We start from the raw sequence: 17556 nt of genomic DNA on the forward strand, positions 1-17556 counted from the left end.
TTCAAATAACAAACTCAGCAAGACCGACGGCTTCTCAGTTACAGTGGGTGACAATATTGTCACAAGGAAAGAAGATATTACCTACCTGGGTTCCATCCTAGAGGCAAATCTTTCCTGTGACAAAATGGCATCCAATGTAATAAAAAAAGTCAACCAACGAACTCGTTTCTTGTACCGGATCTCCTCACTGGTAAACAAGAATACCCTGAAGACTCTAGCAGGAGCACTCATTCAAGGGTACTACGACTATGCTTGCACCTCATGGTACCAAAGCACCTCAAAGGCGCTAAAAACAAAATTACAAACATCTCAAAACAAACTGGTCAGACTACTGCTTGACCTTACTCCTAGAACCCACCTCACCCCTGCCCACTTTAACAACCTAGGATGGCTTAGAGTAGACGACAGAGTACAGCAACTTGCAATGGGCCTGGTCTACAAGATACACTACACGACCAAGGTACCCATGTACATGACTAAATACTTCCCAAAGGTCAGTGAATACCACGATCACAACACCAGAGGGAGCTCCACAAATCATGTTAAACCCAGATTCGGCTCAAACAAGGGACTAAACACGTTTCGCAATTATGCCACATCAATGTGGAACGCCCTACCCAAAGCTGTAAAGGAATGTGAATCACTACCCACTTTCAAAAACACTCTCAAAAAACACCTAAGGGAGACTGCAACTCGAAACTGGCCCCTGTAAATGTCCGAACACAACCCCCGCCAATGTACAGTAAATTACCAAGTATGGTCTTGTCAATAATCCAATGTACAGTGTTGTTTGTACAGTTGTACAGTGTCCCCCACCCACCCCTCCTACCCACCCCCCCCCCCACCCAACCACCTCCAATGTACAGTCCCCACCCACCCCTCCTACCCAACCCCCCCCCCCCCCCCACTCCTACCCAACCCCCCCCCCCCCCCCCCCCCACTCCTACCCACCCCCCCCCCCCCCCAACCACCTCCAATGTACAGTCCCACCCCCACCTACCCAATCCAATGTACAGTTTCTACGCCTAATGTATATACTCTTTTCTTTCTGGACTCTTTTTGTATCACAAATACAGTACTGTAATTGCAAATCTGGTATGTCATAAATGTATAGATGTAGCAGTACTGTCTATCTGTATGTCATGTATGTCATATATGTTACGATGAATTGGAAATGGGGGACCCTGGTGTAAACAAGACGAAAGTCTTTCTCTGGTCTGCATCCCCTTAACAATTGTATGTATTGAGCTGTACTGCACTGTACCCATTCTGCAATCTGTTAATAAAGTTTTCATTCATTCATTCATTCATCGCCCGCGCTTATTTTTTCGTAATCCAACTGGATTATTCCAATTAACAATTTTTGGAGCAGTGAACAACTGTGCATCATGTCAAAAATCAAGAACTTCCTCTCCCCCATCGCCCTTAAAGGGGAACTCCACTTTTTTTGGAAATTAGCTTATTTAACATCTTCCCTGGAGTTAGACAAGAAGATGCATACCTTTTTTGTCTCTGTGCGTGCATTTTAGCTTTGGGAATAGACGCTCCGTTAGCATAGCTTAGCTTCATCACTGGAAGTGAGGCAGGACAGTAGCCTTACAGTGTATTGCAAGGTCTGACATTGACCAAACTTGATATGCATGACCTTGGTGGGCTCTAGGTTAACTCCTGAAAAGGGGGTCAATGTCAGACCTTGCAATCAAAAGTTAGGGGGCGCACTGAAATTATGGCAAGGGTTATTAGCCCCCTAACTTTTGATTGCAAAGTCTGACATTGAGCCCCTGAGTGTGCTATGTGCAGTATAAAAAAAAGAAAGTAAGTAGAGGAATGTTCAGTCAATATACAATACAGAGTAAAATGAACCCGCACAGAGTTTGGGAAAAGGGCCTTCATGTTCTCTGCTCCCTCTGCCTGGAATGGACTTCAAAAAACTTTGAAACTGCAGGCCCTCACTACCATATCTGATTTTAAAGTTCAAATTAAGGGCATTTTAAAGAATGAGATGGGAGAATGTCGATGCTTCACTGCATAATGTGGTGTTATATTTTATACTTTTAACTTGACCTTCTCTGCCCCCAGCGACCTCCTGCGGAGCCTCACCTTCCATCCTCTTTTTACCCTACCCTCCAATCTCCCCTCAATCCCATTCAATCTTGTTTGCTGCAGCTCAAATGTATCCCCTTGCCCCACTTTGCCTTTTTATGTCTCTGTCTGTGTTTTGTGTATTTGTATGTTTGTTTTTGTTTTGCTGCCACTTTTGGCCAGGGCCCCGTTCCCCGTACCTGGATAACTGAGTTAGCCGGATAACTTTCGGTTAAGTCTGACTTAAGCCGGACTTTCCGGCTCCCCGTACCTGGATTGTCCAAATCACCATGACAACAGATCCAAAAGTTTGAGCCTGGTCGAAAGCAGGGTTTAAGTTCAAGTTAGCCGGATGAAGCACAGCCACGCCCCCGCAAAGAAAGTGACAGCGCGTTTCCTGAAATTATTCCCACAGTCTAGGATCTGCTTTATACCATTCTGAATTACGTTTTTGTGCTCCATTCTTCCAGAGGGGGCTTTTGAAATGTAAAATAGACCCAAAATGCTGATACTAAATTCACTTTGTCCTAAATAATGCACGTTATATATACCGTGGCGCTCGCTCGGTGCGATGTACACATTATGTGGTTATTTTAATTGTAACTGGGATTAAGATGTCTGATGAGATGCGCTGTTTGACGGATTTGAGAAATTGAATGAGCCGTTGACGTCACATTAATGAATGAGGATAAAGAGAGAAAACTTCATTCAAAATAAAGAATATTCTAAACACGGGTCTCTCGTTCATTAATGTATAAACAATGAATTTATCCCATCTGGCACAGTGGCGCAGCGGTAGTGCTCAATCCTGCCAACCCAGCGACCGGTGTTCAAATCCCCGTGTTTCCAATATAATTTTTTGGAATATAATATTAATGATTATAAGCCAAAGTAGCCTAGTTGTAAGTTAAAATATTATAAATCTACATGCATTGAGGATGTCATTCTTTATATAGCTCTCAACGTGCACCAAATTGAATTATTCCTACATCGCAAAAAGAAGGAAAAGACCGGGTTTCGAACCCCGGTCGTCTGCGTGAAAGTCAAAAGAAGAACCTGTTAGACCACAGTGGAGATAAGTAAAAGATCGACCATACATCAATCAATGGGAAGAGAGCCGTATCGTTATTCTGTATAACAGTTCAACTAATTATTTTCGCTAGCAAGATCTCATTTGATTATTCAATCCAGCAGGCAAGTTTAAAGAAATATAATCTGATTGATTGAGGTAATGAGGGACTTAAAATTAGCCTATAGATAACGCATTTAACTTGTCGGCGAGGCGATTGAGCCGTACTGCAATATGTTACTAAAGTTTTAAATCAATTAATCAATCAATGCCGCTAGAGAATCAGGATCTCTGCTCTCGACACTTGCTGCCTTCTCGGCTGAGGCGGGCACGCGCACTTATCCTGGGTCTCAAGTCTGGCTTGAGTTAACGAGACTGAATCCACCTTCGAGGAACAGGAAAATCCCGGCTTCAAACATCGGGTTAACTGAATCTGGATAATGACATCTTGATCGACTTAGTTGAACCAGTGGCGGCCGCTGGGTACTTCGCCACTAGGGGCGCTATACCAAATATTTTGTGAACATGTACAGTACAGTACTGTACCACGCAAGACTCATGGCAAGACGTGAGCGATTCGACTCACGCTCACGGCAATGAATCGGCTCTTATGAACGAGTCGCTCAGCTGTTACTACAACAACACACAACCAGTCAAATAAAGTATAGTCTAGACTCTAATTCACAACTTGAAACACAATATAAATAGAAAAGTTGGAAACAAAACTCGCCCGTCTCCAAACACAGGCAGATCTCTCCCTCTCTCCTTCTCTCTCTCACACACAGCGCGACGTGGAATCGATTCGTTACACAATCAGACCTATTATATACCAAGAATAACTTCAGTATGAGTACAGGGCTGTACACATATTTTGCATATTGTTAAACGAGCCAAGGCTAGCTATTAAACTATCGATATGAATCGAAAATCTGGGACCCTGATGTAAACAAGACAAACGTCTTTCTCTGGTCTGCATCCCCTTAACAATTGTGTGTATTGAGCCGTACTGTATTGTACCCATTCTGCAATCTGTTAATAAAGTTCTCATTCATTCATTCATTCAAACATAGACGATATTGAACAAGCCATAATCCACGTATTTTCAATCCGAGAGAGCTGCAGTAGTTAAATCAATGAGCCATCGATAAATAAACAATCAGCAATGTCTCGCTTCATGAATGGCCAGCAGTAGTACTGCTCCTAAAAAAACTATTTACAACCGTTAACGTTAAGAAGAGAGAGAGAGAGAGAGAGAGAGAGAGAGAGAGAGAGATTTCTTCAACCTCGAACCTAAATTCCTTAGCAACCCGTGTTACCAAGTAAACAAATCACAGAACGATAGCCAGTTAGCCCGCACCAGCCTAGTAGTACTACTAACGTTAGCTCCCAGAACGATAGCCAGTTAGCCCGCACCAGCCTAGTAGTACTACTAACGTTAGCTCCCAGAACGATAGCCAGCTGCCTAGTACTACTAACGTTAGAGAGAGAGAGAGAGAGACTCACTGTTTAGTTGAAACGTCCAGGGCAGGAAACGTGTATAATCCGCCATATAGCTTGTTAGCCAAGTGTTAGCTCAGCTGAGCTCGTCGACGTTAGCACAACACTCAACAAGTACATTCCTTTGTCCATTTCCGCTCGAACAGACTGCAAACTACCTGGCGTTCTATCGCCATGCTCTAAGACAAACTCTAACCTTAACCAACTTTGAAAGAGTGCCTAAGCTTAACAGTCTAAAGAACTTGCAGTCACAGCACGGCACGCTCTAAGACAAACAACAGTCCTAGTACCAGGAACCAAGCTAGAAGCTAGAATTGGAACATTAGAAATTGGATTCGGCCAATCAGAGATCGTCTCTGTGAAATTCTGCCATAGAAAAAAATACTGGCGTCGGCCAATCAGAAATGCGGCTATGGAAATTCTCACGGAAGTTCACGCTGCTTTCTAGACCGCTTCAAATCGCGCTCGGATTCCAACATAATAGTCATATTTCAACGCACAACGCCGTATGCACTGATTGGCTGTGACGGAGACAGCGATCAAACTGTGACGCGCAGTCAGAGCGCTATCGCTTCTTGCCCGGGCGAGAAATACGAAAAAATAAAAAAAAACGTCACTTCCTGCCCATGAAAACGCTGTTTTTTTTTATTTAGATAATAACGTTATATTGTGCATTGGAAATACAAACATACTTAAAATGAGTAAATATTATTCATTTTAAACATGTTTATATTATTTATAGGGCTATAAAACAAAAAACAACATTTTTATTTTTTTTCTTCTTCTCTCATTTAACAGGTGGGTCGGCGCCCTAGCGCCACCAGTGGCGAGCCGCCACTGAGTTGAACCAGGTACGGGGAACGGGGCCCAGGTCTTGGTAGAAAAAGAGATCTTAGATCTCAAGTGACTACCTGGTAAAATATAGGTTAAATAAAAATATCAATTTCTCTTAAGTTCACCAGACTTGGGGGGGTTCCATAAGGGGGGGGTCCTTTGGAACAGTTTGGAATAGGGATGGCACTTGGGATAGTATCTTTGCCCGTAGCCACCAGTAGTTCCTCAAATGACACTGGTTGGTCTGAACCACTGTGGTTCATACTGTAACTTGAAGTCTGACCAGATGTATTCTTGCGTGATCTCATGAAGCTGCCATGCAAGGTTAGGGGGGAGGGGCACCACACAGTACAAAATAAATAGATTTGACCCTTATTGACAACACATTGTGAAATATATATATATATATATATATATATATATATATATATATATATATATATATATATATTTTTTTTTATTTTTTTTTTTAATTATTTATCTGTATGTTTCTTCCATTTTATTGGTTGTTTTATTCATTTAATTTTTTATCTTTATCTCCTGTAGCATGTTGAGATTGTCACAAATATAAAGTGCAGTACAAATTTAATTTAATTTATTATTATTATTATTATTATTATTATTATTATTATTATTATTATTATTATTATTATTATTATTATTATTATTATTATTATTATTATTATTATTATTATTATTATTATTATTATTATTATTATTATTATCATTATTATTATTATTATCATTATTATTAAGAGTGGTTTTGCAGGTCTCAAGCTGCAGCAGCATGACATCAAAGTTCATGCAAATCCATCAAAAGGGCATCGAATCACAGCACTGCAAGTGTTTAGCCGTTACAGCAGGTACAGTAATGTTAAAACAGATGGATGATACTTGGCATAGTGAATATCCCAGGAGGATTCATTAATAAAGGACTTGACTTGAATTGAAAACGACCACAATGTCATTGGATAGAATGTGCCTAGTATCACTATGGAATTTGCGAGTGAATAGAATAGTGATTATTATTTAGCTCTTATCCTTATTAAGAGTCATAGTCCTAACAGTGTTTATTATTAAGAGTGAAATCGTTATAACCGTTCTCAAGTTCACCAGCCGTTAGCCCTCCAGCAATTGGCATGTCTTTACTCTTCTTCACCCATTCGGACTGTAATGAAATTACATGTTTTCAGTTTGAGGACATTGGACGTGGAGTTACTTACCTCGCATACGCTAAGTGCAGTTCGCTTGATTGTCCAGCTGGTGGAGCCAGAGCTCCTTGTGTATCTGCAACGTGAGAGAACATAACAGAAAAACAGGGAGAGATTTGATCGTAAAGTCAACTGGATGTCACCCGCTGATCGTTCGGTTGAGGTTATTCGCTTATATGATTCAGATTAGCAGAAGATATGCAACTCTTCCTCTTTTAGGTGTTTTTGAGTTTAGATATTTAGCTCGTATCCGATTGGAGGGTGGCTGCCACGTGACGCGGATGTGTTGGGAAGTATACTTGAATAGCGTTACATTGTTCTTAAATAATTCCTCCACGGTTACATTTGTATAAATGTAGACATATCCATATATCGGACGCTACGCATGCTGCCTGAGAGTATTTATCTCACACGTTAAGATATATTATGCATCAGCTCTGCATTAACCCACGACCGAGAGTGAGTTGTCTGGAAATGACCTGGCTCCGCCTGAGAGTTGCTCGGTATATGAATGAATGAAACTTTATTTTCATCAATTTTTGTAGCAGGGAGATTCAGTCGGTGTTATTCACAGCACTTTGCACTGTTTCCTACAACTGCGCATCATGTATACAATTAAGTCATTCCTCACCCCCAGCCGCGTTATTTTTAAACCTAGCCGCATTTTGCGGAGACGCTCTCTGATTGGCCACTGACATGTTTGCCCAATCGCGTGACAAGCTGTGTCTTTGCCCGTTTCCGGGTCTAACAGCAGCAAACCAGAGCCCTTTAATTGAGAGTTGCGACACGCTTTGATCTCGCCGACAGGATATCACGTGGTTCACGTAGCTACCTGTAGTTCCAATTTGACCTTCCTGTCAACTTGATATCAGCGGGACAGAACGGCAGAACTAATTATACGGCTCTGCTACTACTGTTACAGCCATTTTTGGTACTTATTAATACAATGTGCATTGATCACTGTTGCGATATATCATTTACATATCTGCTACTTTAATATTTACATTATATCACTAGGCGATGATGGCAATTTCGAACGTTAAATGCTAGCTGTGCTAGCTGACTTATTTTACATGAGCCATATCACCAGTTGTTACACAATCAAGCATCATTGTATTAATCAGCCCACATTATATGTGGGCTATTTATATTCAATATATATAATAGCATTTCAGGTGAGTGGCAGAGAGACTTGTGCTTCTACACATCCTAATGCTATCTATAATATAAGTATAGTATAAGACATTCATACATGCACATGTGAAAATGCAGTGAATATCATATCAAGCTGTTTACTCTGCATTTCTTAGCATTTACATTTCATACTGTAACCATTGATACTACTCAATTAAGCCAAGAAAGAAGTTTGGTCAACAGTACAAAATATACAAAGCAACCAATTGCATTCCACACATTTTTTATTATTATAGGCCTATAATATGTCCAATGTCCATGTAGAGGTCCAGTCTTCCACTCCTGTTGTTTGTAGTGCTAGGGCCTTTCTGTCACGACTGCTGCTCACCTCAGACTGGACACATGCACGTCATTATAGTGGTAATTTATCCTAGAAAACAAAACAGGGAGATAGTTATGGAGTTGCTCATGCACTCTACAACAACACACATCTTGTGCATAATCTTTCTATGGCCATAAAAACAGATAATAAACTATTCTATTTTTGATACAATTTGACTCATCTGAATGTCTACAGTTTCACTGTTTGACTCATTTAAAATATTCCACAACAGGTTCAATGTGTCCGGGTTCTTTGCAACAAGTGCTGGCCTGAAATTCATGGTGGAGCAGGAACAACGACCTCCATCTTACCAGACAACAGCATGGCTCCTGGAATTAATGAAAACTTTATTTAACAGGTTGCAGAATGGGTACAATACAGTACGGCTCAATACACACAATTGTTAAGGGGATGCAGACCAGAGAAAGACGTTTGTCTTGTTTACATTTTTATTTTTAAAATTGAGCTCACCACCTACAAGGCTTTAAAGGGTGAAGCCCCAAGCTACATTGCTGAGCTTATAACCCCTTACTGCCCTAATAGGGCTCTCCGCTCCTCCGACCAAGGAGAGCTCGTCGTCCCCCGGACCAAACTGAAAACCAAGAGTGACCGGGCTTCGTAGCACCCAAGCTATGGAATCAGCTACCTTATGAAATCAGGTCTGCTGTTAGTGTGCAGTCTTTTAAACAAGGTCTAAAAACCTTTTTATACAGTGAGGCTTTTAATTGATCATGTATGTGGTATAACGTGTGTATGTGTGATTGTATTTTACTTCATTTATTTTTTGAAGTATTCTACAATCTTGTATATGATGTAACATGTGTGGTTATTCTATTCTGATTAACCTTTTACTGCCTGTAAAGCACTTTGTGATTTTAATCTGGAAAAGCACTATATAAATAAAATTTACCTTACATCAGGGTCCCCCATTTTCAATTCATATTGACATTTATGACATACACAACATACATACACACAACATACTAGAGGCAAATCTTTCCTGTGACAAAATGGCATCCAATGTAATAAAAAAAGTCAACCAACGAACTAGATTCTTGTACCGGATCTCCTCTCTGGTAAACAAGAATACCCTGAGGACTCTGGCAGGAGCACTCATTCAAGGGTACTATGACTATGCGTGCACCTCATGGTACCAAAGCACCTCAAAGGCGCTTAAAACAAAATTACAAACATCACAAAACAAACTGGTCAGACTACTACTTGACCTGAACCCCAGAACCCACCTCACCCCTGCCCACTTTGCCAACCTAGGATGGCTTAGAGTAGACGACAGAGTACAGCAACTTGCAATGGGCCTGGTCTACAAGATACACTATACGACCGGGGTGCCCATGTACATGTCAAAATACTTCCCAAAGGTCAGTGAATACCACAACCACTACACCAGAGGAAGCTCAACAAATCATGTTAAACCCAGATTCGGCTCAAACAAGGGACTAAACACGTTTCGCAATTATGCCACAACAATGTGGAACGCCCTACCCAAAGCTGTAAAGGAATGTGAATCCCTGCCCACATTCAAAACCGCCCTTAAAGAGCACCTACGGGAGGCTGCAATTCTAAACTGGCCACCGTAAATGCCCAAAACCCCCACCACCTCCTAATAGACAGTCTCCTCCCCACCGCATGTATATATTCCCTCCCCGCCGTATGTATATTCCCCTCCCACCCACCCACCCCCTCCTAATGTACAGTCCCCTCCCCATCATATGTATATACTCTGTCAGGATCTAGGGGTAACAGTACTGTATATTTGAATACCGCCTATGTCACAAATGTATCAGTACTAAATACCTATATGTCCCTATGCCATAAATGTCATGTATGTTATGTATGTCATAAATGTCTATATGAATTGAAAATGGGGGACCCTGATGGAAACAAGACAAACGTCTTTCTCAGGTCTGCATCCCCTTAACAATTGTATGTATTGAGCCGTACTGTATTGTACCCATTCTGCAATCTGTTAAATAAAGTTTTCATTCATTCATTCATTCATGACATTTATGGCATAGGGACATACAGGTATTTAGTACTGATACATTTGTGACATAAATGGTATTCAAATATACAGTACTGTTACCCATAGATCCTGACAGAGTATATACATATGATGGGGAGGGGACTGTACATTAGGAGGGGGTGGGTGGGAGAGAAATATACATACGGTGGGGAGGAGACTGTACATTTCTACTAATAATATACAACCTACATATCTACTAATAATATACAAACTACATTACTACTAATAATAATCAACCTCACAACTCCAAATGACTGGGACACGTCTCTCATTAGAGTCAAGACCACGAGAGGAGAGCTAGACAGGTCTGTATCCACTGTGTTATTGTCTATATATTTTATTATGTAACCTTACTGTACCTTATATGAAGACCAGTCTATCTCGTGTCATGTGTTATTGTCTATATATTATAACCTTACTGTACCTTATATGAAGACCAGTCTATCTCGTGTCATGTGTTATTGTCTATATATTATAACCTTACTGTACCTTATATGAAGACCAGTCTATCTAGTGTCATTGTCTATATATTATAACCTTACTGTACCTTATATGAAGACCAGTCTATCTAGTGTCATGTGTTATTGTCTATATTATAACCTTACTGTACCTTATATGAAGACCAGTCTATCTCGTGTTGCTCACTTTAACAATAAATCTAATAAACAATGATAAACTAATGAAACCAATATAATAACTGCAAATAATTTGGTAAATATAACGTTAGGCCAACATCACGTCAGTATGGTAACGTTCTTAACTGCATTTAGAATCTAACAAGCTATTGATTGATTGATTGATTGAAAACTTTATTAACAGATTGCAGAATGGGTACAATACAGTACAGCTCAATACACACAATTGTTAAGGGGATGCAGACCAGAGAAAGACTTTCGTCTTGTTTACACCAGGGTCCCCCATTTTCAATTCATCAGGACATATATGACATACATGACATACAGATAGTCAGTACTGCTACATCTATACATTTATGACATACCAGATTTGCAAATACAGTACTGTTTGTGATACAGAAGGAGTCAAGAAAAGGGAGTATATACATTTGACGTAGAAACTGTACATTGGAGGAGGTTGGGTGGGGGGGGTTGGGTACACTGGGATATTGACAACCATACTGGGTAATTTACATTGGAGGTGGGTGGGGGGGGGGGGGGGGGGCACATTGTATAAACAAGCAAAACTGTACATTGAGGGGGGGGGGGGGGGGACTCTGTACAAACAAACAAAATTGTACATTGGACTATTGACAAGACCATACTAGGTAAATGACTGTACATTGGAGGGGGTTGGGTTAGGATATTTACAGGGGCCAGTGTTGCATTGCAGTCTCCCGTAGGTGTCTCTTGAGAGAGGTTTTGAAAGTGGGTAGTGATCCACATTCCTTTACAGCTTTGGGTAGGGCGTTCCACATTGATGTGGCATAATTGCGAAACGTGTTTAGTCCCTTATTTGAGCCGAATCTGGGTTTAACATGATTTGTGGAGCTCCCTCTGGTGTTGTGATCGTGGTATTCACTGACCTTTGGGAAGTATTTTGCCATGTACATGGGTACCTTGGTCGTGTAGTGTATCTTGTAGACCAGGCCCATTGCAAGTTGCTGTACTCTGTCATCTACTCTAAGCCATCCTAGGTTGTCAAAGTGGGCAGGGGTGAGGTGGGTTCTAGGAGTAAGGTCAAGCAGTAGTCTGACCAGTTTGTTTTGAGATGTTTGTAATTTTGTTTTTAGCGCCTTTGAGGTGCTTTGGTACCATGAGGTGCAAGCATAGTCGTAGTACCCCTGAATGAGTGCTCCTGCCAGAGTCTTCAGGGTATTCTTGTTTACCAGAGAGGAGATCCGGTACAAGAATCGAGTTCGTTGGTTGACTTTTTTTATTACATTGGATGCCATTTTGTCACAGGAGAGATTAGCCTCTAGGATGGAACCCAGGTAGGTAATTTCATCTTTCCTTGTGACAATATTGTCACCCACTGTAACTGAGAAGCCGTCGGTCTTGCTGAGTTTGTTATTTGAACCGAAGAGAATGGACTCTGTTTTGCCCATGTGTAATGATAGTTTGTTATCAGCGAGCCATATGCAGATTCTGTCTAGTTCAGAGCTGAGGGTTTTTTCAACCTGTAACTTGTTCTTGTCAGAGACCAGCAGGGCTGAGTCGTCCGCAAACAGGAACAAGTTGCAGTCACAAGCTGACGACATGTCATTTGCATAAATTAGGAACAGTAGCGGTCCTAGTATGCTTCCTTGTGGAACACCACAGCTCACTGTGAGAGGGGGGGATAGGGTACCGTTTACCTCCACCATCTGTTCCCTGCCCTCAAGGTAGGATTGCATCCAGCTCACTGATAGACTATCAAAACCAATTGCTTTTAGCTTGTCAATCAGAATGGAGTGATTGACCGTGTCAAAGGCCTTTTGTAGGTCCAGCATGACCATGCCGCAGTATTTGCCTGCGTCCACCTCTTGTTTGATGTGGTCATTCAAATAGAGAAGGCATGTGTCAGTGGAGTGGGATGTTCTGAAGCCAGATTGGAATTCGTAGATTAGATTTTTTTCCGCTAGGTACTTTTCGACCTGTTCGTAGACTATTTTTTCCATGACTTTCGAGATGGAGGTGAGAATAGAAACAGGGCGGTATTAACTTACGATCAACATTAACTAAAGCTTGCTACATAAAATACCAATATTGACTAAATCCATGAGTGGTCTGCTAATGCGTTAAAATGTACAAAGTAGTAAAAGTAAAGTAAACTTACAAGCGAGTGCCGCTCGGCAACAATGAAAATGCATGGCGTTGAGCTGAGACTTGAACTACGGACCACCCCTGAGGCGCTTTACTTCCGCATTCCACGATAACAACGAAAGTGGGTCGGAGTGGCGGAACTCTTAATTAAAGGGCTCTGCAGCAAACTACCTAACGCCTAGTTTATCACCGGTTAAGCTTAGGCGACTCTTTCGAAGTTGGTTAAGGTTAGAGGTTGGAATCAATGCTGGTGCTCTATCGCCATGCTCTAAGACAAACTCTAACCTTAACCAACTTCGAAAGAGTGCCTGAGCTTAACCAGTGTAGGAACAGGCGTCGGCCAATCAGAGAGCGTCTCCGCAAAATGCGGCTAGGTTTAAAAATACACAATAAAGTTTCAAATTTGTTTATTATTTGACATAATAAAATACAGAATACTTTATGATGAAATGCTTGTTTCTCTATGAGCCCCCGAGAGTGTGCTACATACAGTTAAAGTAGTAAGTAAAAAGTAAGTAAAGGAATGTTCAGTCAATATACATATATATACAATATACAATACAGAGTAAAATGAGTAACAGTGAGGTAGAATGCAGAAATGAGTCATCATCATGATAATTTTCTCACAACTGGACTACTGCAATTCCCTCTACTCTGGTCTTCCGGACAAAACCATCTTCCTCCTTCCTCCTGCACGATTACATTTGTATAAATGTAGACATATCCATATATCGGACGCTACACACATGTTGCCTGAGAGTATTTATCTTACACGTTAAGAGATATTATGCATCATCTCTGCATAAACCCACCACGACCGAGAGTGAGTTGTCTGGAAATGACCTGGCTCCGCCTGAGAGTGTTTCAGTATGATCGCCCGCGCTTATTTTTTCGTAATCCAACTGGATTATTCCAATTAACAATTTTTGGAGCAGTGAACAACTGCGCATCATGTAAAAAATTAAGAACTTCCTCTCCCCCACCGCCCTTAAGTTTCATATTTGTTTATTATTTGACAAAATAGAATACGAGTACTTTAAGATTCATGCTTGTTTCTGTATGAGCCCCTGAGACTGCTACGTGCAGTATAAAAAAAGAAAGTAAGTAAAGGAATGTTCAGTCAATATACAATACAGAGTAAAATGAGTAACAGTGAGGTACAATGCAGAAATTTGTCATCATGCTAATTTTCTCACGACTGGACTGGTGTAGCGACTACATTATGGGTTCGTGTTCTCCTTTTACTGTGTTGTGTAGTGGGAGGGAACTACTGATCTGGCACTGCGATGCTTCCAGCTGCAGCACGTCAGACCGCAGCGCTTACAAGCCCCGCGCTTACAAGCCCCGCACATAGCGACCCCTCGCTTCCATTGGCTGATTTTGGTCACGTGATTTGGGTCCCACCCAATGGCTGAGGTCCCCCGCGCTTAGATACCCCTCGCTTCCATTGGCTGATTTGGGTCACGTGATTTGGGGACCCAATGGCTGAGGTCCTCCGGCCGCTCGCTTCCATTGGCTGATTTGGGTCACGTGATTTGTGCAACCAAAACATTACGTGAAACTAAGTGAAGAAGAACACTAACAGATATAAAGTTTATAAACAAAATGGGCGCATCTTTCAACACAGTCTTTGGGTAAAGGAGTAACCTTAGCCTCCTTCCATCTCTTTGGACATAGTCCCACTTGTATACATCTATTAATAATATGACACTGGACTTGCTATGATCGTAGCAGTAATTCTCAATAATTTACTATCCAAGTTGTCTGTGCCAGCTAACTTGCTGTCAGGTAGAGCCTGGATTAACCTTTCAATATCACTAACCTCAACCTGTTGAAAATCAAATGTACACCCTTTATCTTTCATTATGATATTCTTAATTATGTCATTTGATTTTGTATTGTTTGAGATGTGCATTCCCTGCCTGAGCTGAGATATCTTACTTGCATAAAAATCATTAAAATGGTTGGCAATATCACATGGTTTGGTTAGGACAATTCCATATGACTCAACAAAAGGTGTACAGACATTGGATTTTCTACCCATAATTTGATTTAAAACATTCCATAGATTTTTACCATCATTTCTCACATCATATAACCATGGTTTAAAATATTCCCTTTTTCTCACCTTATTTAACTTTGTGACTTGATTACGTAAGGAACGGTACTTTTGTCTGTCATCTGCAGAACTGGAACACACTGATGCTTTTTTGGCTACAGTATGTCTCTCTCATTCATTAAAATTCATTAAAAGCTACTATCTATCCATGGGGCTGATTTGTTTCTGACATAAATAAGTCCAGTGCAACCTCTGGGTCATCCTCACAACATACCTCCTCCCAGTTTATACCCAACATTTCATTAATAAAACCTTCTACATTAAAACTCTTATATGACCGTGAGTGAAATTTCAGGGGAGCTCCCACAGACCGTAGTACAATATATACATACATGAAACACATATAACACTGTACATAACAGAATATTTTAAATAAAGTGCATGATGAGTGGTAACAGTGATTATCAAGTCCAGGTAAGTGCATGGTGCACGTGAGGGGACAGTCAATGAGCGTTTAACAGTCTGACTGTTTGGGGGAAAAAGCTGTTCTTAAATCTTGAACTCTTGGCATGTATGGACCGGTATCTCCTCCCTGGGGGAAGGAGCTGAAAGAGGTGATGTGCTGGGTGAGACTGGTCCTTGATGATACACTTGGAGCGGTGGAGGCAGCGGGAGGTGAAGACGGAGGTGATGTTTGATAGAGGAGTCCCGACAATCCTGCCTGCCGCCTTCACCACCCTCTGTAGAGCCTCTTGCTCTGCCTTTGTGCAGCTGGATAACCACACAGACTTCACACAGACTGTCTGTACAATACTGCTGTAGGCCTATAATACTTATGTAAATAAGTAAGGCAATTGAAATATATCTGCAGTACAGCTCAATACACACAATTGTTAAGGGGATGCAGACCAGAGAAAGACTTCCGTCTTGTTTACATCAGGGTCCCCCATTTTCAATTCATCATAAATGTACAGTTCCCTCCCCCTTGTATATATTTACTGTATGTCACAAATGTAACAGTACTGCATGGTCTGCATCCCCTTAACAATTGTGTGTATTGAGCTGTACTGCATTCTGCAATCTGTTAATAAAGTTTTCAATCAATCAATCAATAAATCAATCAATCAATCAATCAATCAATCAATCGGTCACTGTACCCATTATACAATCTGTTAATAAAGTTTTCAATCAATCAATCAATCAATCAATCAATCAATCAATCAATCAATCAATCAATCAATCAATCGGTCACTGTACCCATTCTGCAATCTGTTAATAAAGTTTTCAATCAATCAATCAATCAATCAATCAATCGGTCAGGTCACGTGTACCCATTCTACAATCTGTTAATAAAGTTTTCAATCAATCAATCAGGGCCTGTGGTGGTCACGTGTACCCATTCGGCAATCTGTTAATAAAGTTTTCAATCAATCAATCAATCAATCAATCAATCAATCCCGCAGTGCAACGTGACCCAAATCATACGGCAATCTGTTAATAAAGTTTTCAATCAATCAATCAATCAATCAATCCCGCAGTGCAACGTGACCCAAATCAGCCAATGGAAGCGAGGGGTATCTAAGCGCGGGGGACCTCAGTCATTGGGTGGGACCCAAATCACGTGACCAAAATCAGCCAATGGAAGCGAGGGGTTGCTATGTGCGGGGCTTGTAAGCGCGGGGCTTGTAAGTGCTGCGGTCTGACGTTCTGCAGCTGCATACTATTGGCCAGAGGGGACGTTTATTGCGGTTGCACTTCCTACAACAGTTCTGGCGATCTACATGTGAACACAGCGCGAGCCCAGTTTATATACTGGTACCAACTGAAGAACACAGTGAGAGCCCAGTTTATATACTGGTACCAACTGAAGAACACAGTGAGAGCCCCAGTTTATATACTGGTACCAACTGAAGAACACAGCGAGAGCCCACAGTTTATATACTGGTACCAACTGAAGAACACAGCGAGAGCCCACAGTTTATATACTGGTACCAACTGAAGAACACAGCGAGAGCCCCAGTTTATATACTGGTACCAACTGAAGAACACAGCGAGAGCCCACAGTTTATATACTGGTACCAACTGAAGAACACAGCGAGAGCCCAGTTTATATACTGGTACCAACTGAAGAACACAGCGCGAGCCCAGTTTATATACTGGTACCAACTGAAGAACACAGCGCGAGCCCAGTTTATATACTGGTACCAACTGAAGAACACAGCGAGAGCCCACAGTTTATATACTGGTACCAACTGAAGAACACAGTGAGAGCCCCAGTTTATATACTGGTACCAACTGAAGAACACAGCGAGAGCCCACAGTTTATATACTGGTACCAACTGAAGAACACAGTGAGAGCCCAGTTTATATACTGGTACCAACTGAAGAACACAGTGAGAGCCCAGTTTATATACTGGTACCAACTGAAGAACACAGTGAGAGCCCACAGTTTATATACTGGTACCAACTGAAGAACACAGCGAGA

Source organism: Notolepis coatsorum (assembly GCF_963971535.1).
Source record: "Notolepis coatsorum genome assembly, chromosome: 8".
In the NCBI taxonomy this organism is placed as follows: Eukaryota; Metazoa; Chordata; class Actinopteri; order Aulopiformes; family Paralepididae; genus Notolepis; species Notolepis coatsorum.